At 46.2% G+C, this 8,071-nt stretch overlaps 1 non-coding gene across 1 annotated transcript; it reads right to left on the bottom strand.

Annotated features, from left to right (window-relative positions):
• Positions 1-1,241: 1,241 nt before the first annotated feature.
• On the bottom strand, positions 1,242-1,316 carry Trnat-ugu (transfer RNA threonine (anticodon UGU)). Its single transcript has one exon. It is a non-coding gene; the product is annotated as a tRNA-Thr (tRNA).
• Positions 1,317-8,071: the final 6,755 nt, after the last annotated feature.

The raw sequence follows: 8,071 nt of genomic DNA, 5'->3' as shown, positions 1-8,071 counted from the left end.
ATAACCCTGTGACGAAACTCGCCGCTCTTCTTTGGATATTCTCTATCTCCTTTGTCAACCCGACCTGGTACGGATCCCACACTGATGAGCAATACTCAAGTATAGGTCGAACGAGTGTTTTGTAAGCCACATCCTTTGTTGTTGGACTACACTTTCTAAGGACTATCCCAATGAATCTCAACCTGCCACCCGCCTTACCATCAATTAATTTTATGTGATCATTCCACTTCAAATCGTTCCGTAAGCATACTCCCAGATATTTTACAGAAGTAACTGCTACCAGTGTTCGTTCCGCTATCATGTAATCATACAATAAAGGATCCTTCTTTCTATGTATTCGCAATACATTACATTTATCTGTGTTAAGGGTCAGTTGCCACTCCCTGCACCAAATGCCTATCCGCTGCAGATCTTCCTGCATTTCTCTGTAATTTTCTAATGCTGTAACTTCTTAGTATACTACAGCATCATCCGCGAAAAGCCGCATGGAACTTCCGACACTATCTACTGGATCATTTATACATATTGTGAAAAGCAATGGCCGCATAACACTCCCCTGTGGCACGCCAGAGGTCTGTAGACGTCTCTCAATTGAGAACAACATGCTGTGTCTATCACGGAGACATATTAATTTCAGGCCCTCAGCCGGACACCTAACCAACACACAGCCATCACTGACACTGAGACAGAACCAGCTTGCTCATATTGCTACTGCAGATGCAGTACGACGGTACAGAACCATACGCCGAACACGATAGTCTTCCCTCCCGGTAATGCCTCGTGGCCGTCCGGAGCGCTGTCTTCTTGCGACCGTACAGTCTCTAGACCACCACTGTCACCAGCTATGTACAGTAATTACATTCATGCTAAGTCTTTGTGCCTTATCGTAGAGGGAACTTCCAGCTTCTCGTAATCCTATTACGATCTCGTTCAAACTCAATGAGGTGTTAATAATGGCGTCTTTTTAACCTTAAAGGCATTCTTGACTAACACCAACTCACCACATCCAGTCTCAAAATTAACTAACGGTCAAAACCGTCACAACATGTAACCTATTTTACATCGTTCATAGCGGTGCTACTAGCACAACTCTTACGCGAACGATACGAAATTTGAACAGACATCATCTTTCAGGTGTAGAAACACGCCTACCAAGTTTCGTTTACGAAATTAGAATTATATTAATACCGTCAGCTGCTCACTGGTGTTCATATAGATCAACGTGGACAGGTGAAAATGTGTGCCCCCACCGGGACTCGAACCCGGGTTCTCCTGCTTACATGGCAGACGCTCTACCCATCTGAGCCACCGAGGGCACAGATAACTGTGCGACTGCAGGGACTATCTCGCGCACGTCTCCCGCGAGACTCACATTCTCACCTTGTATGTCCACACACTACATTCGTAGTGTCCCAACCCAACACACTCATTACTCGTGGAAGACATGTCCGAAAGAACAGACACCATATCCATGTAAATATATAGTTCTGGGGATACCGGCCATGACCTTCTTCTTCAGTGCGGATGCACACTTACTCGCCGAACTCTTACGGGACTTCGAAGAATATCTTCCATGAGTAATGAGTGTGTTGGGGTGGGACACTACGAATATAGTGTGTGGACATACAATGTGAAAATGTGGGTCTTGCGGGAAGCGTGTGCGAGATAGGCCCTGCAGTCGCACTATCATCTGTGCCCTGAGTGGCTCAGAGGGATAGAGCGTCTGCCATGTAAGCAGGAGATGCCGCGTTCGAGTCCCGGTCGGGGCACGCATTTTCACTTGTCCCCGTTGATCCATATCTACATCTACATGACTACTCTGCAATTCACATTTAAGTGCTTGGCAGAGGGTTCGTCGAACCACAATCATACTATCTCTCTACCATTCCACTCCCGAACAGCGCGCGGGAAAAACGAACACCTAAACCTTTCTGTTCGAGCTCTGATTTCTCTTATTTTATTTTGATGATCATTCCTACCTATGGAGGTTGGGATCAACAAAATATTTTCGCATTCGGAAGAGCAAGTTGGTGACTGAAATTTCGTAAATACATCTCGCCGCGACGAAAAACGTCTTTGCTGTAATGACTTCCATCCCAATTCGCGTATCATATCTGCCACACTCTCTCCCCTACTACGTGATAATACAAAACGAGCTGCCCTTTTTTGCACCCTTTCGATGTCCTCCGTCAATCCCACCTTGTAAGGATCCCACACCGCGCAGCAATATTCTAACAGAGGACGAACGAGTGTAGTGTAATCTGTCCCTTTAGTAGACTTATTGCATCTTCTAAGTGTCCTGCCAATTAAACGCAACCTTTGGCTCGCCTTCCCCACAATATTATGTATGTGGTCTTTCCAGCTGAAGTTGTTCGTAATTTTAACACCCAGGTACTTAGTTGAATTGACAGCCTTGAGAATTGTACTATTTATCGAGTAATCGAATTCCAACGGATTTCTTTTGGAACTCATGTGGACCACCTCACACTTTTCTTTATTTAGCGTCAACTGCCACCTGCCACACCATACAGCAATCTTTTCTAAATCGCTTTGCAACTGATACTGGTCTTCGGATGACCTTACTAGACGGTAAATTACAGCATCATCTGCGAACAACCTAAGAGAACTGCTCAGATTGTCACCCAGGTCATTTATATAGATCAGGAACAGGAGAGGTCCCAGGACGCTTCCCTGGGGAACGCCTGATATCACTTCAGTTTTACTCGATGATTTGCCGTCTGTTACTACGAACTGCGACCTTCCTGACAGGAAATCACGAATCCAGTCGCACAACTGAGACGATACCCCATAGGCCCGCAGCTTGATTAGAAGTCACTTGTGAGAAACGTTGTCAAAAGCTTTCCGGAAATCTAGAAATACGGAATCAACTTGAGATCCCCTGTCGATAGCGGCCATTACTTCGTGCGAATAAAGAGCTAGCTGCGTTGCACAAGAACGATGTTTTCTGAAACCATGCTGATTACGTATCAATAGATCGTTCCCTTCGAGGTGATTCATAATGTTTGAATACAGTATATGCTCCAAAACCCTACTGCAAACCGACGTCAATGATATAGATCTGTAGTTAGATGGAATACTCCTACTACCGTTCTTAAACACTGGTGCGACCTGCGCAATTTTCCAATCTATAGGTACAGATCTATCGGTGAGCGAGCGGTTGTATATGAGTGCTAAGTAGGGAGCTATTGTATCAGCGTAATCTGAAAGGAACCTAATCGGTATACAATCTGGACCTGAAGACTTGCCCGTATCAAGCGATTTGAGTTGCTTCGCAACCCCTAAGGTATCTTCTTCTAAGAAGCTCATGATAGCAGCTGTTCGTGTTTCAAATTCTGGAATATTCCATTCATCTTCCCTGGTGAAGGAATTTCGGAAAACTGCGTTCAATAACTCCACTTTAACGGCACAGTCGTCGGTAACAGTACCATCGGCACTGCGCAGCGAAGGTATTGACTGCGTCTTGCCGCTTGCGTACTTTACATACGACCAGAATTTCTTCGGATTTTCTACCAAATTTCGAGACAATGTTTCGATGTGGAACCTATTAAAGGCATCTCGCATTGAAGTCCGTGCCAAATTTCGCGCGTCTGTAAATTTTAGCCAATCTTCGGGATTTCGCATGCCTTTTCCGTTGCCTCTGCGCCAGTGCGCAGCTGACGGTATGAATATAATTCTAATTTCGTTCGAGACGGCTGCAGGTCATCAATGGTGTCTGTTCTTTCGGACATGTCCGAAAGAACAGACACCATATCCATATAAGTTTCGTTTATGTCGCACAACTCCTTCTTGGTGTTGCGATTCTTGTTTCCGTCATTCGCAGAAAGCTAAAAGAGTTTTCTCTTTAGCCCGCAGTGTCTTTATTGTCAAAGACGTAACTCGACGAGACTTCACTCTTGTTTTCGGATTACACCTCTTCTTTTACGGTCCGACATCGGGAGAAAGTTCACGTGGTAATATGTTCTGTACCTTGGCCAACGAATAATCGTAAAAACTGAAGTAATTTCAGTTAAATTAGCTTCGTGAGGCATGCAGTCTTGGCGTATCTTTATTACAGAACTTTGGCATCGTAAACAAGGACAATGTGGAATCAAGGGAGCCACACAGTTAAAGCGTGCGATTCTGCGTGAGGCCACTCCCCCCCGAGGTGCTCAGTAACAGCCCCTGTGGCTATCCCAGCACGAATGAAGTCATTTACTTAGACGGCTATTTCTACATAATGCTCTCGTTCAATAAGGAACGCAACAACTTTACTTGTTTAAAAAAATTCTTTTTCCCCTTCAGGCACTTATATAAAGCCACTCAGAGTATATTTGTGCTGGAAGTGAAAGACGGGAAATGTCAGAGAGGTCCACCGCATGAGCGTCTAGGGAAGTGATTCCAGTGGTAGTTTCCCGTTGCCTTCCACTCATCATGATGAAATGATAATGAGGACAACACAACACCCAGTCCCTCAGCGGAGAAAATCTCCAACACAGCCGGGAATCGAACCCCGGCGCCTTGGCATGACAGACCGCCACGCTGACCACTCAGCCATCGGGGCGGACAGACTACAATAGGTCGTCGGTTATTACCTAGATTGAGTCGTAATTTCACGAGCGTTTCAAGTCCATCAAGCAGCGTTTTCATAAAGACAAACGCAATTTCATTGATGCAGGATTCCATCAGTGTCGTTCGTGCAACTGGTCATCACCTGACTCTCTTGGTTCGCTCAATGGAGCAATGGCAACACTGAATGTCTCCAGTTCACGATCCGCAATTTATGTTCGCCTTTCGAGATTTTCACGCGGATCATACTCGATTAGAATTTCTATTTACCACGTGGCAACTCTCATACCACAAGTCATTTTAGATTTATTTTCCTCAGATAAAGATGTACCTTCTCAAGGCGGTCTCCCTGTCAGATAGTAAGAACGCTGACTGTATAGAGTGCACCTTTTCTAGCCCCTCCCCAGTCAGGATGAACGGAGCTTTTCCTAAATAGGCATTATCGGTCACAAATGCAGCGCATGAAGCGATCGAATGCCAAAATCACGATCTCACGTTAGTCGCCCACGTGTCAGTTTGTCACTGCGAGCTTGCAGAACACACATCTCAGCTCCAGTCTCAATAAGCTGATCGATAAAGCTCTCTATGTCACCTTTTCGTTTTTTGGAAGACACCTGCGTAATAATTCCTTTAGCGTGGAAGTGTTTTTCGGATCAATAGAAACACATGGTTATTGAGACAGAATGTTTGTTCAAGGTCGAAGGAATAGCGACGTCTGAAGATTGCGACGCAGCTGAAGCCTTTATTCGTTATTCTCACAGTGTACGGTACGTTATGTCCTACGCCAGCAGGTCTTCAGTGATTTCACACGTACTGCCCCTAAGTACTGAGCTGCTTCGTGCATTACCTCCAAAGCATCAAAGGCTGTTCAGTCCGTGGTAGATTCCGTCGATGCCTTTATTCGTAGCCCCAAGCTATGGTCCTTAGATGATGTTACACACCAAGTCAATTTGCTCATGGACTCGCTATATACTGAGAAGGGCTCTCTCGAACGTGCCCTTACAAGTTCAAAATGGTTCAAATGGCTCTGAGCACTATGGGACTTAACTTCTCAGGTCATCAGTCCCCTAGAACTTAGAATTACTTAAACCTAACTAACCTAAGGACATCACACACATCCATGCCCGAGGCAGGATTCGAACCTGCGACCGTAGCGGTCTCACTGTTCCGGACTGTAGCGCCTAGAACCGCTCGGCCACCCGAGCCGGCACTTTACAAGTTATCATAACTTCACATATACAGGGTGTATCTGAAACGAGTGAAGAAAATGATAAGGCTGGTATAGGGGGTCATGACATGCATATTTCACACAGTAACCCAGTCCGCATCCCTTGGCGTACGGCGCTAGGCGTCGTTGAACAAAGTCACGCGTCGCCAAGGTGGTGGCCACACGTCATCCGAGCCGTCATGGTAGCATATCTGCAGGCCAAAGATTTCCTGTGTATGTGGCACCAAGGTAATTGAGAGGTCGAGGTGAACTTTCATAAGATTTACTTGAAATCAGTTACAAAAAGTGCTCGAAATTACGTTCTCGTGCTTGAATGAACACCACGAAACGACACTGGAGTGACTGTCGCACTCTTTCAGACACTCCTGGTAAAGTGGAAATTGCATAGGAGGCTGTCATAATGCGCGTTGTCAGCTCTTCATCAGTCTCAATGGGTGTTTCATAGACAACATATTTCAGGTGGCACCAGAAGAAAAAACCAGTGGGTGGGATATCGGGGGAACCGAACCCTATACAGTCCTGAACGAAGGTTTCATCAAAATGAATTCGCACTGCATGTGCGAAGTGCGCAAGTGCACCGTCGTGTTGGTATCACATTCGCTGTCGCACATTGAGTGGAGTATGTTCCAACAACTCAGGCAGAGTTTCTCGTAAAAAAATTAAGTGTCCCCGTCCATTCCCGGAGAAATGTATATTGACCGACCAGGTTATCGCCTACCAAGCTGGCCCAAATGTTGAAAGCGAACCGACGTTGGTGACCACGACCAAAGGCAGTTTGCGGTTTTCCCCGCGCCAGTACATGCTGATTGTGCTGTTGAACATACCCTGTCGTCTAAAGGATGCCTCATCCGTAAAATGTACACGGTTCGGGAAGTCCTGTTTAATAGCATGACTTTGGTTCAAATAACTCTGAGCACTATGGGAGTAACATCTGAGGTCATCAGTCCCCTAGACTTAGAACTGCTTAAACCTAACTAAGCTAAGGACATCAGACACATCCATGCCCGAGGCAGGATTCGAACCTGCGACTGTAGCAGCAGCGCGGTTCCGGACTGAAGCGCCTAGAACCGCTCTGCCATAACGTCCGGCAGTTCACATAGGAGTTGCACACAAAAAAATACGTAATCCCTCATTTGTCTTTGAAAACAGCGTTTTCAGTATTCTCTCTTTTCCGTATTCTCAAGAACATCAGTAGAAAAGCAGACACAATAATAACCAGATTCGAAACCAGAATTACAGTAGCAGTAATAACCAAAATGAAAACGGAACTGTTGCACAATATTAAGGAGAATAAATCCGAATGAGTTGCCTGAGTAATCTGACCATTCAAAGTAAGACAGCTTATTCAGAGTGAGATAACGAGTGAAGGTATGGCAGCGTATCTCTTGAGGAAAGAGTCAACGAGACGCCCCCACACCCACCCCGCTCCGCCCCTACTGAGAAACAAGCTACAAGTAGGATGTGGCTACAGGGTCTGTGTAAAAAGTAATGAGATTGATTTTTTGCTGACGTGACTGTACTTCGCACGGCGCGCTCGCCCGGAGGGATTGGTGGTGGGGGTGTCTGGCCGGAAACGCGCGGCGTGCCAGTCGCATGTGGGCTCTTGTCTCGGCAGCATCGTAAGTTTAGTGGAGACATCGCAAAGTCGTCGACCGTGGCGCTACATGCAACAAACGATCGACCAACGTTACGCTATGAAGTTTTGTGTGAAACTAGGAAAATCGGGTACGGAAATGTTGGGTATGTGTCGGAAAGCCTACGGCGATGATTGCCTGTCAATGGTCAAGGATTTCAGGAGGGTGAAGAGCTTTAAAGAGGGCCGGGACAACGTTGAGGACGAGGACCGCTCCAGACGCCCGTCAACCAGCGAAACTGACGAAAACATCGGCCGTGTGGGCGTTTTATAACACCGAGCGTCGGATGAGTGTCAGAATGATAGCAGACGACCTCGGACTTGATAAAATGACAGTGCAGAACATCATCATCATCAAATAACTGTCGATGAGAAAGATCTGCGCCAAGATGGTCCCTAAGATTTTGTTAGACGTTCAAAAGCGAACACTCATGGACGCCTGCTAAAACAATCTGCAGAGCCTTGAAGCTGACAACCAGGAGGCAAACAGTCGAATGGCACACCGCAGCATCCCGTTGTCCAAAACAGGCTCGCATAAGCAAATCGAACGTGAAAGCCATGCTGATTGCATTTTTTGATGTCAGGGACGTGGTTCCTCATGAGTTTGTGCTCCAACGTCAAACTGTCAATGGTGCTTTTCGTTG

Source organism: Schistocerca serialis, chromosome 3, assembly GCF_023864345.2.
Source record: "Schistocerca serialis cubense isolate TAMUIC-IGC-003099 chromosome 3, iqSchSeri2.2, whole genome shotgun sequence".
Lineage (NCBI taxonomy): Eukaryota > Metazoa > Arthropoda > Insecta > Orthoptera > Acrididae > Schistocerca > Schistocerca serialis.
The sequence above is the reverse complement of the archived record's forward strand: the minus strand, read 5'-3'. Positions and strand labels throughout refer to the sequence as shown.